The 15,176-nt window shown below is 39.0% G+C and overlaps 1 protein-coding gene across 4 annotated transcripts in view; it reads left to right on the forward strand.

The window, feature by feature from the left end:
• PDE4D (phosphodiesterase 4D) overlaps positions 1-15,176 on the forward strand; it is a 528,631-nt gene that overhangs the window by 475,417 nt on the left and 38,038 nt on the right. The gene's annotated exons all lie outside the window — the stretch shown is intronic.

A 15,176-nucleotide genomic window follows, 5' to 3' on the forward strand; every position in this document is an offset into this window, starting at 1 on the left:
CTTTGCAGCAGCCGCCGCGCGCTCCCTTCGTGCTCGCGCTTCCCCTCGTGAGGGTGGCCTGCAAACCGAGTATGTGGCCGCGCTCCTGGGCTTCGTTTGCAAAGCCGGCGCGATAAACGCGCTGCCTTGCCTCGGAGTGTGTTTTTACACCTGTCAGCAACTGACACGCCAGGTATCTGGGGAGCTACACGTGTAATGAGAGAAAGGAGCTTTTAATTATAGCGAATAAAAGGACTTTTCTTGCTTCACTTGTACCTATGAAAGCAGCTGATGATTATGCTTTAGCACCTTTTTCCACTTTAGTTGTAACTAGGATTTTTTAAAGTAAAAAATTTGTGGGTTTTGGCTCAACTTATGCCAGTTCTTCCCCCCCCCCCCCCCCCCAATTCTGCTGTCATGCTTTGACCGCTGTTACCGAATATCTGCTGTTTCTCATTGTCGGCTGTTTAAGCCCATGTTCAACTCAGCCTACATGTAAGATACTGTTTAGTCCCATAATATAACCAGCTTTTTTCTTTGTCATGCCATGTGCTTTTCTTATCATTAGAGACTCAGCAGCAATTAAATCTCTATTTTGAGAGTTGTCCACTTGGAGTTGCCATATTCTCAAAACTGTTTTCAGTTTTTATTGCTCATTGAAAGATGTAATTGTTCAGGACATATTGTATATGTGCTGTCAAGTTGTAAAATCAAGAGTTTTGGAGTCTGTTTCAGCACTTTTTGAATCCGGTAATAAAACTTCTCTTGTTTTCAAAGAGAGTAAGATCAGGCTAACACTTAAGGCCTGATCTTTTCTTACAAACATGTTTGAACATCTATCAGTTTCCTTATTTATGATGTCTGTATAGCCATTATTTCACAAGAACCTGGACATCCTTCAAGTATTTATTTATTGCATCCCTAAAACAGATAGGATATGTGGTATATTTTATGAACAATGAAGGCAAGATATTTTAGAGTATTACAAATCAATATTTTTACTTTGTCAAGTATATTCAAATTTTGATTAAAAGAGGATCGATTTTTAAACTAAAACATGATAACTGCTTTGCATCTATAAATAAATACCAAGGTGCTGCATCTTATACTGTTACATTAGTATTTGTTTGAACTAGTTAAAGGATAGTTTACCGTAGATTACTGGATAAACATTCTTCACATGTTTATTCAAATTAAAAGGAAAATGTGATTCAGAAGGAAGCTTGTCTTCTTGCTTTAAAAATAAGATCATGCAGAGAAGGGATAGATGCGAGATATACAGTAAGACTAGTTGTCATAGTTAATCTGAAGGTCAGTAAGAATACCCTACATCAGAACTGGAATTTTATATTGCAGTAATATATCGCCTCAATCTGCTTGATCTATCAAGTATGAATGTACATACCTAAAGCACTTTATTGCTACTTACTGTCTTCTAGTGCAGTGTTTAGGAACACTGTCAGTATCACTATATTGGGAAGGAATAGCCACTGTTCAGTTTTGCAGGTTATACTCAATTTTGAAGGTAACCTTTTTTTTTTCCCCTCCTTGTTTATGTAGGAATCTCTGTGACATCTTTCAGTGTTTGTTTTTTTTTTCATAGAAGTGAAAAGTAAATAAATCAGTGTCATTAACCATCCTGTGAACAATCCTGAAAATAATTAAATCAGTGAGCCCATACAATATTGCAAGAAAATTCAATGCAGAAAGATTTTTACTTTTAAGTGTGTAACAGTTGTTCTAAACAATCATTTTAGTCCAGATTATTAAAACGTATCTGGCATTTATACAGCACCATCTATTTTAACTTGACTCCAACCTCTTTGCGACATCTCTGTAAAGTGTGTAGATAAGCGATGTTATTTTGGCTTATAGAGAAACTGCAGCTAAAGGCTAAGGAAATAGACTTCAATACTGCAGCAGTATTCAAGAGTACCCAGTTCTCTGTCCCAAGAGTAAGTCTTGCAAAGTCAGATGAGAAAATCTGGAAACAGAATGTCGTCAGTACGTAACATGGTTTCTCTCACTGTTTCCCTCTTTCCCTTTTTTCTGAATTTCTTTAATAAACAGCTTTTTTTTTAATTCAGCCTCTCACCTGCTTCTTTTGCTTATCTACCTTTTTTTTTATATGTATAACAGCATTTTCACTAGTGTTAGTTTTCCTTATTTACGTGAACCTCACACGTAAGGAATGGCATAAGAGCAGAGCTCTGCACTAGGTGAGAGCTTTTGGCCTACATGCAAAGGCTGCTGTAGTAGAGGAAAAAATTCCAGTGAAGAGATGGCACCATATGGCCTGTATGTCTGAACTAGGCTGGGACTGAGGCTTAAATTTTTGATCCCTGTGCTCTACGGTGAGCTGGCAGCCTGACCGTGGCATCTGCATGGAATCCCCTTACCTTCAGCAGTGCGTGTGTAGGACTTGCATTAGCATGTATCAGTCCAGGACTGAGGTCTGTATTTATTTGGTTTAGATGCTCCTAGTGCTCAGTTAGCAGTAGCTGGTGACGTGCAAGCTCACGTCTGCATGACTGTAAGTAGGATGATACAGATCTAGGAGAAGATCCTTCTTCTGTTGTCCCTGCTTAAAATTGCTTGAAACAGTAGGCACGGTGTGCTTTCCACAACCTCCAGCTGAATGCCAGCATGTTGTGCGTGTAGGTGCAACCCCGAAAACGCACTCTAGAACTGCCCTGTAGGAAGCCAGCCAGGATGCTTGGCTGGCAAAGTTACACCAAGATCACTGTATTGTCCAGGTGATGTCCCAATTCCCAGCCATCTCTGAATCAGCAGGTTACCAAGTGCCTGGAGGCGTTGCATGTGAAGTCACTGATGGATAGATCTCTGGTGCATAGATCGTAAATAAATCACATTTCAAAAGGTCATCATATTTAAAAGTACTGTCAGTTGTTATTATTTTATTATGGTTCTCACAGTACTTGGTGTTTTCTTAAACTACCGGCTTCTGGATTCAGGTGGTAACTAGAGAATCCCAGCTTCTTTTAAAAAAATTAAGGAAGTTTCCAGTCCTCATATTTGTGCAGGAAAAACTGTAAAATCTTGAAAGGCCCAGAGACTAGAAAACAGATAAGAATCCTAAATTTTAAAAATGGTCACAAATGTTCTTAATTTTTGGAGATCTATTTCTAATTTTATAGACCGTATGTTGTCAATATTGGCTATGGTCAATGGCCCCTGATTCTGGGCAGGGACTTAGAGTTATTACTGTGGCAGATCATAAATAAATAAACAATGCCAATAATAAAGATCTAACAACCACCTTCTGCTGGACTGCACTAATTGTAGATTAGTCAAACATGGAGGAACACTTATAATGAAACTGATATGCAAAACCTGTTTTCACTTCTGTAATTACGATTTTGCAAACATCTCTAATGTATTTCTTTTGTGTGTCTGGGTATCTGAATTTAGGCATGGAAAAGTTTCAATTCATGTTGCTTCTGTTTTAGGTTTACTGCAGTTTATAGATTTTTTTTGCAGGATTTGCTAATAACTGGTAATGAACAGCAACATGGAAAAAGGTCATTGAGGATTGATGTTAGGGTCATAATAGAGATTTCTTTTATACTGAAAGCTTCTATGAATGTCTTTTTTTCTACAGGAAGCTTTTTTAGGTATCAAAGCTAAGAAGATTTAAGTTTTGTTTAGTTTGATCATGCTAACTATGAAACTACTTTTCTCTGTATAAACTATTTTATAGTTGTCCAGCTTGTATACCAGTATTTGAAAATGCTCAGAGGTTAAAGGTGAAGTATATTTACAGGCAGTTACTAGTGCTAGTTACTATTCAAAAACCCTTGTATGTTTTGAATGTTATGAAGATACTCAAAGCATCAAATTTATCTAACTATCAACTAACTGTCAAAGACTACACTAATGTAATAATCAGTGCAAATGTCAGTGTGATCTTGGTTTATGTTTATGGTCTTGTACTTGTCACCCATTACTTATGTTCAGACAATAACCTTGCTATCTGTTACAAGAAACCAGGGAACTTTGCACTGGAAATTAATGTTATTTTATTTAAAAATTTACCATTTCCTACCTGTAAACATTTAATGTAGATTAAAAGGACACTGGAAGCCAAAAAAGACAACTCGAAATCCGCTCAGTTTGTTTATTTTTTTACGTTATCTCCTGAAGTCCCCTGCCAATATGAGTTGTTTTATAATCACATTTTCCTGTTGCTAAAAAGTATTTTTCCTTTTTTCCTCTACAGTGTCTGTGTTGCATTTCACACAGCCAACAGGGGGAACTAATGTAATATCCATGGAAAAAATAAAGCTAAACTAATTATTTAGTTTAAAAGCTAGATTTTTTTTAATAATGGACTAAATCTCCTGATAGGTTTCAAACAGGAGTTTTGTTTTACCAGTGCTGTATTTGCTCAGCGGCATGGGCGAGTCCCCCGCTGCCGGCATTGCTGCGTGACCCTTGCTGGAGTGAGCAAGCACAGCCAGAGAGCTCACGTGTGCCGGCCGGCATTCACGGGCACCAGCCCCTGCCTGGGGAAGCGCCTTGTTCCAGCAGGCTGGTAGCAGCTTTTTGGGTTTTGCTACCATTCCTTACGTCTCCAGAGTATACAGAACTCAGGACAGGCTCTGGCCCCTGACTTGGTCCATTCATCTATTTTATCTTTCTTATTCTGTGGAAAAAACTTAAATGGTCTGGTGGTCAGTAACTCTGTAAGAGTCTAGATAGAATTAATCTAAAGCTAATGAAAATGGCTAATGTCACTGGCTCAGTCGTGGCTGGAAAGTCAGCTTTTATTAACGGACTAGTTTTTAGTGTTGTCTTTTTGAATTGTTGCTGCCTACTTTGGTGATACAGTTTGTCACACAGAAGCTTCTCTTCAGAAATTATATTTCATGTGTAGGAGCATAATTTTTTGTAATGCTTTTTCCAAACATGAAAGCTCAGGCAGAGTAAAATAGTATCCCCTTCTGTCATAGTCACAAATTAGAGTGACCTGCTTCCAGTTACAGGGAAGGATAATGTTGTCATATCCACTTAAGAGGATTTGAACATCAGTCATTCTCTTGGGTTTCAGCTATTGCACATGAAAAATATGTTATGAAAACAAAACAGTGGAAAAGGAATTTGTTGTTAGTGTGACTAAAGTATTGCAAAGCAGACAGGTTTATGCTTCCAAAGAGATATTCCATGATTTGTCAAATAATTCCTCATACCAATTTTTTTTTTCTTCTCAGATATAAAGAGTACAGATAACCAGATCAAAAAATTCATGGGGTTGATTGTGTGACAGTCCTCTTATGTAATGTCTGGCAATACCATCACACTTGGCCAGTTGACATGATAGTTTAACTGGCTCTTGACGTTCCCAGATCTTTCTAGGAAAATCCGAGGATTTGGTTAGCTCTTTACTTTAGAGCGCTGCTTCTGACAAGGTTGCGATTAGGCAAGAGGCAGCTGTTCTCAAGTAAAAGCTTGTTTGAGTGCAGCACCAGGAAAGATTCAAATCATTAATTTCATTCAGGATTTGAATTTGTATGGTGATGACGGGAGACCTGAGTTTATGAAAGTGGTGAATGGGTGACCCTGAACTTACATTATTGCATATTTATGCAGGACCCCCGATTTTGTTTTACTTCATAACGGGAGAAAAGCAAAAGAGGACTGTGGAGGTAAGGAAAAACTTCCTTTCCAGGTTCGCTCTACCCTTTTTATGCTGTGGAGCCAGCCCAAAGGGATTTTAAGACCTCTGGGCTGGAGTGCCGTTCCTTGTGCGCAACCTTACTTGCTCCCATATAAGACCATTCATGCTTGTGGAGAACAGCAAACTTGCCCTCGGGTAACCGCAGTGATGAGTGAGGTTTAACAGGGAGATAGCGCTTTGTTAGCTGTATTGCGCAAAGACTTGCTGCAGTAAGATTGTGGGTGAAATTTGCTCTCATGCAGATGGCTTGCACCAACTCTTCCTTATCATTTGTGAACACTTCTGTCTTGTCAGAAATGTGGCACTAGTTCCGTAGCGGTTGAAGATCTTTTATGACAATGTGTGCAGCTTCTATAGGGGCTGCCAAGTTGGTGTTAAATGAGGAAAATCATGAAATGCCTGTTCTTCTGAGGAGGTAGTAAGAGGGGCCTGTGATGGTGCGATAGAGTTGTAGGTCTGTTGCTGAGAAGGACAGAATCAAATATGGTAGGAGAGGCTAAAGGTCTGAGCCTGAGCATCCTCTTCTCCTGGTGCACATCCATGACAGCCGGCATTCATCTCCCCTGCCCTTGAGGACCAGGCATCTCTGATTTGAAAACCTCTTAACCTGTGGTGGGTTGAGCCCCTTGGCTGTTTGTCAGGGCTCTTCTCAAACAGAATTACACCATGCAGACTATCCTCTAATCTGTGTCAGCTGACAGGAGCCTAGATTTGACCCAAAATGGTAGGAACAAAAAAACTCAGTAGCATTTCAGGGTCCCAAACCAAGTCAGGATCCCTTAATCTCACTGATTCAGTCTGTACTTTAAATTTTAAGAAAAACTAATTTCTGCTTCTTGTATTCCTGTCTTCTTAAAATGACCTGAATGGAAGAGCTACATAAGAGGAATGATACATTTCTAAGGTTGCTGTGATTTAACACTTTTCAGTTTTTCAACTTCTAGCATCACATAGCTTCCCAGTCATTAATAATTTGATCATTTTTTCTGTAAATATAAGCAAAGGGTCCATACCAGCACACAGCCACTCCTTTTTGTAGCCTTTTTCATTATAGGAAATGCCACAGTATGAAAAATTCTTTCCTTTTAGTGTAATGACACAGAATAATATAGACAAAATGTTATGGAATAAATAGCTAGGACTTGATGTGGGAAAATGGCTTTATTTTCAACCACCATAACAGAGGATTTGAAAATTATGAACTATATTATTTAAAGTTAAAATATAAATGTCAGTGTACCTTTGTTATGGCATTTACAAAAAATAGTATTGAATGTTTCAGAGGTGTTGCGTGGGAAAGGCTTTGTGGAAATGAGCGCGTCATAACTTCTCAATAATAAAGATGGCGTTTAGGGCTACTGAAAGGCATGATGAGTGACAATAATAGCAATAGTAGCATGACAGTAAGAATCTAACTATTTGTGGCCTGTTGTGACAGTATTTAGAGCCAAGAACTCTTGCGTTATATTCTGCGTAGTGTGTTGATGTAATCATGGTTAGACCCTAAGAGGTTAAGTATTTCAGAGACAGGAAGTGGCCATTCTCTTTTTTCAATTTTGTGTTTCCAATAAAAGGCAGCTTCTTCTCTTGAGTAAACTTTTCGTGAAATGAATATGGTGTTCACTGAAATATCAATTCAGCCACTGTTTCATAAAGAAACTGCTCTAAGAAGCTGTTGTGCAGCCTCAGCTACATTAGTAAGGGTTTTGGTTTGGTATCATTTGCCAAAACTTTCCGTTTTTAAGAGACTTAGAGAATTAAGTATATTTCAGTTGGACATATCCTGTTCTGATTTTTCTTATACAGAGGGCGTATCTGCAATAGGAATGGATCCCAGCTGTAGTTCCTTGTGGCCAGTCCTTTGTGTAGCTGCAAAACTGAACGTAGGCAAGCTGAGGCATCGTGGGCAGCGATGCTTGTCGTCCCGCCTTGAGACCGGCGAGCTGCCGGGTGGCCGGCATGTGCTGCTGAGCTGCATTTCACCTCCGAGCGCTTCGGCTGCAGCTTTGCCACGGCTGCGCAGTCGCGTGTCTGGTGGCACAGCTGTGCTGTGGTGGCGGCTGCTGGTTACTCCTAACCTCCACCCGAGGGAGAAACACTTCTCTGCTCGTGCAAGTTCTGTCTTTTGGCTTTGCTTACCCACTCCAGGTGTTGAAATGTAGCTACAGCAGTAGTAGTATCTGCAGTAAATCACAAGCAGAGGAACAACAGTGAATCAAGCTGGTGTGGAGGGCCTGTTTAGATTATCTACAAATAAAATTTGAACAGCTTACCTCTGCTATTAATTAAGTTGTAAACCACTAATGTATGATCAGCTAATCGAATTGAGCTGACTGAACACTTGTATTAGATTCTTCTGCAAGAGGGTGTTTTAACTGAACCATCCGTTTGTAATTGCAGGAGGAAGGACTGCTGGTTTATTTATGCATTTTTGCTATTGGCTTTATTTGGGGAGGGAGAGTGAAAGGACAAAGGAAAGTTAAACTGGAGAAAGACCTTCCAGTTAAGTTTGATTGGTTTGGATCTTTTATTATAGATAAGAAATATCTGAATTACACTTAATATACAAATTTAGTTTTGCATTTTAGTAGCCTATTTTTCCTAGTCTGGGATAGTTTCTGATTTGTACAGAATGAATAAAGTAGTTTATGGATATATTTTAAACAGGTCAGAATATAAAATACATAACAACAATATCTGAAACAGTTTTCACCTGAAACAATGCAGATCGTTAAGGTCCATTTTTCATCTACTTGTACTGTGAGATTTGTTTAAAAAAAAATTGCAGATGCTATGCTACAGCAATATTCCCCAACATTCGTGCTACTCAATTTACAGACGAGAAGTATTCCTGCTTCACGGGCTGGGGAAGCGAGGCAGAGTGGCTAAGATGTGTTTGGGGTGATCCAAGTCACTGGCTGACCAGAAACATACTTCAGCGCTTCTGGCTGCCTCTTTTACTTGTTCAGTTATGCTGCCCAGTTAGGGTGCCTGTGTGTCACAGTTTGGGATCAGGACTCTCCTGTGCTGCTCACTGCGTACACATTCATACGTAAGCTAGTTTTTCAGCTAGAAAGATCACTCATTAGCACATTTTCAGAGCGTCAGAATGCAATCCACTCCAATCAACGCTAGGCGTTTGCAAAATGTTAATGAGGCAGCAATTACATTAATATGTACTAGCCTAGGCTGGTTTTCAAACTCCTCCATCATTCTCCCTCACTACTTTAACATGTGTTAATGGTAGCTCTTGCTTGCCTGCATTCATAAGCAGTGTATTTTAACCATGGACCTTTCCTTTCTTCCAAAGTTTGTCTTCTTGAAGAAATTTACAAGCAGGTTTTTCAAAGTCACGCAAATCAAAGCAAAACCAGAGTTCATTTTATTCTGGAAATGACCTTACAGGAAATTTATACTGTTAACGGCAGCCCTGTAATCATTTTGCTGTATCAATAATTTTTCCCAGATACATAAGTCCGTGGGTGTGGTTTGATGGATATGTGTGTTGTTTAATTGTGTTAGTTGATATGATTGAAAGGACCTGTTCAGTTAGGGGTTAACATATTTAAACCAGACTATCTGATCTTGTTTTAGCCTAGGTTGACTGTACAGCCTTAAGGCGATAAGTTTACCTGGAATTACAGACAACCTGATGGTGCCAGCTGAAACACTAACATCTTCGTCAACTGATTTTAACCATGTAGAGTGAACACTTGTAACAAAGATGTCTTTTCTAATGACCAAGAGCAAACTGGCTAATAATGTCGATATTTTAATTACCATAAATCAGATTTTAAGGGGAGGACCATCAACCTTCCCTTGAGGTGAGTAGGTGGAAATTTATCATGAAATATCCTTACCTTATTGTTTGCTGATAACAGTCCATAGATTGAGGAAGGCAGCGCTGCACCAGTTTGTACTGAAAAAGTTACTTTTACTGCAGGGATTGAAAATGAAGGTGCCAAACATTCTTATTTACTTTTTCTCAAAGTATCAGTGTATATGATGCTTCAGGTTAAGGCATCAGTTTACATTTTATAAATCTACATTCTTATAGATTTATAAAATGTAAACTGATGCCTTAACCTGAAGTGTTTCTTATATGCAGAAACTTCAGTCTGTTCGGTATGAACTTCAGTATGTTCAGAAGGCATTCGTTCTTCTGGGCAGGTAATATATTCTCTGTGCTTGAAATTTGTCAAAGTTTATTGGGGCTTTCATAAGTAATGACAATAAATACAAATATTAATCGTTCAAAAATAAAAATAATAAATTTGTTTAGAAGTTTATAACAGATTTAAAAAAAAAAGTTTTGCTTTGCAGTGTACTTCTCTAAATCATTTAGAAGAGCGCAAACCGGTTGTAAGCTTTGCCAATGCTGGATTTGCAGATCATTGACGATCTTAAGTATTACAGCAGGTTCGTGAATCTTTGGCTATGTAAGTGCTTGTCTATCGCCTATAGACTTTATTTGCCACCAGCATGGCATTGCTGACTTTGTTTCGTCTTGTACCATGGGTAAACCCTGATACATCAGAAGCGATGGCCAGGTAGTAGTTACCATACCTTTGTTTTTAGGCATCTTTTTGCCATGCACAAAGGGACCTCCCCTCTGAGTACACATGAAACAACCAAAACATTTTCAGGTTAATAGCTGGAATGAAATAAGCTATGAAATACTAGAATTGCAGTAGAAAGTAATGGCTTTTACTGTGCTTGTTATGTGAATTGAAAGGCTTACCTCTTTGAATTTCTCTAGCAGCTTCTTACGACGAGGGAGGACAGCCAGCTTTCTGAACGTGTGGTTCCCCAAGAGTCTCGCTTCTTAGCCTTAGCTCACCCGTATTCAATATTTGCTGCCACTGAAAACTATGATTAAAAGGACTTTTTCAGCAAAATTTGGAATCATTTGTACGCTGTTAAATGTTTCTTGAAACAGCCCTGGCGTGCAGTGCCGCAGCAGGCTGGTGGGGCTGCTCGGCACGGCCCCCCGCTGCGTGCTGCGGGGTCCCCGCCACCGCTGGCACCGCTGCTGGCGGGTGCGTGCTGGGCGCCTGTGGGCACCGGCGCAGGAAGCCCCTGGGCCTGGCATAAGCAAGCAGGTGTGGAAAAACGTGCGGGCCTGAGGCGAGAGTGCCATTTTGGAGTAAATGCAGGCAAGGATGGCTCAACAAGCAGCCGGAAAGTATCTTGCTGGATTTACAGAGCTCTTCTATGTGTGCACATCAGAGGTTTTGTGAAACACATTGTCTGCAAGAAGACAGCTTAAAAAACAAAATCTGTAATCGTGTGTGTAAGGGTGTCTTTAAATGAAATAGTTTTCCTCTTGCAGTTTAGCTGGAAAATTTATAAGCACCTTTACTCATAAGAAATATTGGTATGAGGAATTATTTGACAAATCATGGAATATCTCTTTAGAAGCATAAACTTTAAAGCCCAAGGCTCGTATTTCTCAGTAAAATGACTGCATTTTTCTCGTACTATGAAGTATGTCCAAAGTTATGTATGTCTTAATGTTGGACCCACATAAGATTACATTTTATAATTAGATTATTAGTTGCATTTTCCTCTTTTTTGAGCATCAGTAAAGCTGATGTCTATGTTTTCTAGCTGGGAGGAACTTCCTGTAGCTCTTTTTGGCTGTTACTGAGAAGATCGCAGAGGCATTGTAGGAGAGCTCTTAAAGCTCATCCTTGTGAAGATGTTGCAGTTGGTAGATGCATAGTCTGTGGCATACGCTTGGAGTTTCTAGGAGAGCTTTTAGTATCTCCTGCTTACAGAACAGCGTTTTAAAATTGAATCACTGAATTCCAGATACCAGCAGATAAAGTGCATGAGAAAATTCCTTCAGAAACAAATCTTAGCACTTGGGGGCTAAGCCCTTAAATAATGTTTTGTCTTTGCTAGTCATGATGTACAGCTGTAGTCTGATCTTCCTGTTTTACAGTTTCAGCCTTGTGAAAGATAGATTGGTTAGAGGAATGATAAGACAATAAAAGCTAAAACTGTGTAGTTGGTATAAAGTAGGACTGTAGAAAGAAAAATAGTTTTATAACTATGTTGTGATTTTTTTTTTTTCTCCAGGTAGATATAATTACTGTGCTGATGCCTCTTTGTTTTCGATTTTATAGATGTGGTATAAATAAAAGCATGCTGATGTACATAGGGATTTTTGTTTTTCTCTTTCAATTATTATTAGAGCTTGAAAAATTTCCTGGTCATAGAAGACTAAAACTTCCTGGCAGACCTCAGTGTGGAGGATGAGAGGACAGGTGTTGGTCTTAGATCTTGCTTAGACTCTATCATTTGAGTAGTTAGTGTCTAAGTATGAAACTGCACCTTAACTGCTGCTTAAAGGAGGGGTCATCTGGTTTGTGCTTTTTTTTTGGTTCCTTCCGCAGTCTGGGGGCTGTTGTGAAAGAACAAGTTCTACACAAATCTCTCTCTTCTCCAGTCTGGCTTTTCACCCCCCTTCCTGCCCAGGGATGGGCTCTTGCCTTGCTGATGCCTCTGGCTTTGCTAAACAGCAGAAGAGTTACAGTGACCCGATCCTTATCTGCTGAGCACCTTTTTCACAGCTTTCTAGGTGGCAGCACTGGAAGTGATAAGATCCATTTTGACTCGCACCTTATGAATGCCAGAGGGCTTCAAGGAGTCTGTTTGCAAACTCAAACAGCTCACCTTTGCTTTACACTGTTTTTGGTTTGGAAAGGTTTTATAAATAAAAACTAGGGATTTATGTATTGATACTATTCTTTTAATATGAGATAATTAATACAACAGTAAGCTGCATGGTAGACAAGACAAATGCTTGTTCCTTGTCAGCAAAAGTATGTGTTGTGTTTACAGTAGAATGTACAATATTTTAGGTGTTCATGTGTTAGCTAGTGCATGCTGAGAGGACAGTCATAAAATTCAGCACCGTGTTTGGTTTTTAAAAGCTAGGAATATACTTTTTTTCTATGTGGTATTAAATTAAGCAGTCATTAATGTAATAAACATATCAATCCCCATGAAGTGAGTGTGAAAATTAATTTTAATGTCCACTGAAATTATCAAGTATTACTTCCTAGCTCATTTTTTATGGATTTTGCCTTAGACAAGGAATAGACTCAGTAATTAGCTATACAGGGATGTGCAGATTAACTATACCTGCTAAACCCTTTCAGTTTTGTGTTCTGGTTTGGAACTCGACCGAAAGTACGGTATTCAGTGTTAGAAGACAGCACTAGAGTGTCAACTTCCATTTCCTGAGGTGTCTGAACACAGTTGGTTTGGATTCAATGAGAACTTGATCTAATGCGTGTTGAAGCTAATGAGAATCTTTAAATTGATTTCATCAGGCTTTGGATTGGGCCCACAGCCATTTTTCTTTAGCGTCTTTATCTCTTTATCTAAGAGTTGGTATAATAAACTGTTAAGCAGGAGATTTGGAGAACTGAAGGAACAGTTTCATTTGCTGCATAAACAAGCCTTTTTTATGTTTTTGTCCTTCTGATAGCAAAAATACTCTTGTGGATGTGAACCCCCATGTAAACCAGTGCTGTCTTTCTGAGTCTGCAGAGATATGTCTAGTTTCTCATGAGTTGCTCAGAGCTTTTCCAGCTGCTCTGAACACTCTATATAAAAGTGCAAATGGGCAGAAATCAGCTACATTTTCCCAGTGTTTCTTTTTTTTTTTAATAAGGAAAATACAAGCCAAATGTGAAGAAGATACTAGATCTGTTTAGATCATATTGGTTTTGTTTTGTTTTAAAAAGTTCTTCAAACTATGAGTGATTTTCATAGAGTTTAAAGAATATCTATTTAAGCAGATTGAAATATGAAAAATATTTTGTTTCTTAAAAAGATAAATCCAGAAATAATGAGTTCAGTATAAAATCTTTTACTTGAATAATGTCTGTGTATTTTGTATCCATATTAGAAGTTCATCAGAGAATATATCCCAATGTAATCATGTACTTTTCTCTTATTAGTGTAACTCAATCACTTGCCAGTATGTGATATTACTTTTATTATTTTTAAACTATCTTTCTGTTTCTAATTTTTCATGAATGGCAGGATTTGTTACAGTTTAGTGTTCAGAAAACCTACTGGAATTGATAAATTTAAGCTGCATATCAGCATTTTAAAAGACAATATTGATTTAGCTGTAAAATTATTTCCATGTAAATGTTGATTTATGGGCATTCTGTCGTACCAGGATTGCTTATGAGCAACTCGCAGTAACGTTCCTGAGAGCTGTATATATTGATGTGGAGCATACACCCTTTATATCTTCTTATATATTCCATACTATTATTCTGTAAAAATTAGAATAAAAATGATTTCTACATTTGAATAATCATTTGCGAAGTTATTAAAAAGATGGAGAATTACTAAAAAAAAAAAAAAAAGTGGATTTGACCTGAAATCCAGCTCAACAAAGTTAACTAAAAATGCATGCATTTCTGCTCCTGTATATTGTGTGACTTTAAGAGGTAATCTCGGTGCTTTGTTTTGTGTGAATTCCATGTCATAACAACAGGTGAAACTCACTCAGGTGAGAGGGCTCACACAAAATCCTTTAAACTGTTGTGATTAGGCATACGGGAGACTAATGGATGCAGGAGTTGTGCTTTGATGGTTCCTTGCAGCAACCTTAAAGTTAAGGCGAAAACAGTTGTGTTTTTGAGCTGCCCTTGACAGGGTCTTGGACTGTAGCTGCGTCTGGAGGCTCTGAGCTGGCGTGGTGAGAACCAGCTCCAGTCTGGAAAGTGCATGTGCCGTGTAGCGTGAGAGTGATTCCAAGTTAACTGGAAATAAATTGTCTCTCAGTAATCTGCGTGAGCTAGGATGGGACAAAATACTCACAGGATAAGTTGACAGTGTTAGGTCTACATTTATGCGAGAACCAGGCGTCCAGTTACGTCTCCTGACCCGTAGTCATTGTTCCTGATGCTTCCTATGAGCGTGGTATCCAAGAACGTGCTCTCCTGAGCAGGTGTGATCCTTTATATGCTGTTTGCTTTGTGTGTTATGATTGATGAGCTATGCAGAAACTCCAGTAGCTAAAGAGAAAAGATGGTAACAAGCTGCTTCTTAAACTGTTTCTCAGCTGTTAGTTGCTGCCCGGCTGAGACCCAGTTGTGACAGTCAGTTCTTCTGCTTTGCTCCAGTGCAAGGTTAAGCAGGGTTGCCAAAACCAAACTGACCTGTCTGACTTTGCATGGAACGGAGAAGCAGCGTGTTCTCAGTCAGACATGGATGCGTCACTGTTTGCAAAGCTCTTCCGTACCAGCACTGCACTAGCACCTCCCTAACGTGGCCTGATCTGAACCCTGCAGAACCCAGGCCAAGTATGCACACGTCCATGGCTGATAAACGGTGTATCAAGTGACAGGTAACAGTGATTGTTCTTGATGATCATAACAGAGTAGAGTTTCACTGTGCTCTATAAACAAAAACAAGAAGTCAGTGGCCAAAAATGCGCTTGGGTTCTAAGTGTAAGATAAGAGAC

Source organism: Apteryx mantelli, chromosome Z, assembly GCF_036417845.1.
Source record: "Apteryx mantelli isolate bAptMan1 chromosome Z, bAptMan1.hap1, whole genome shotgun sequence".
In the NCBI taxonomy this organism is placed as follows: Eukaryota; Metazoa; Chordata; class Aves; order Apterygiformes; family Apterygidae; genus Apteryx; species Apteryx mantelli.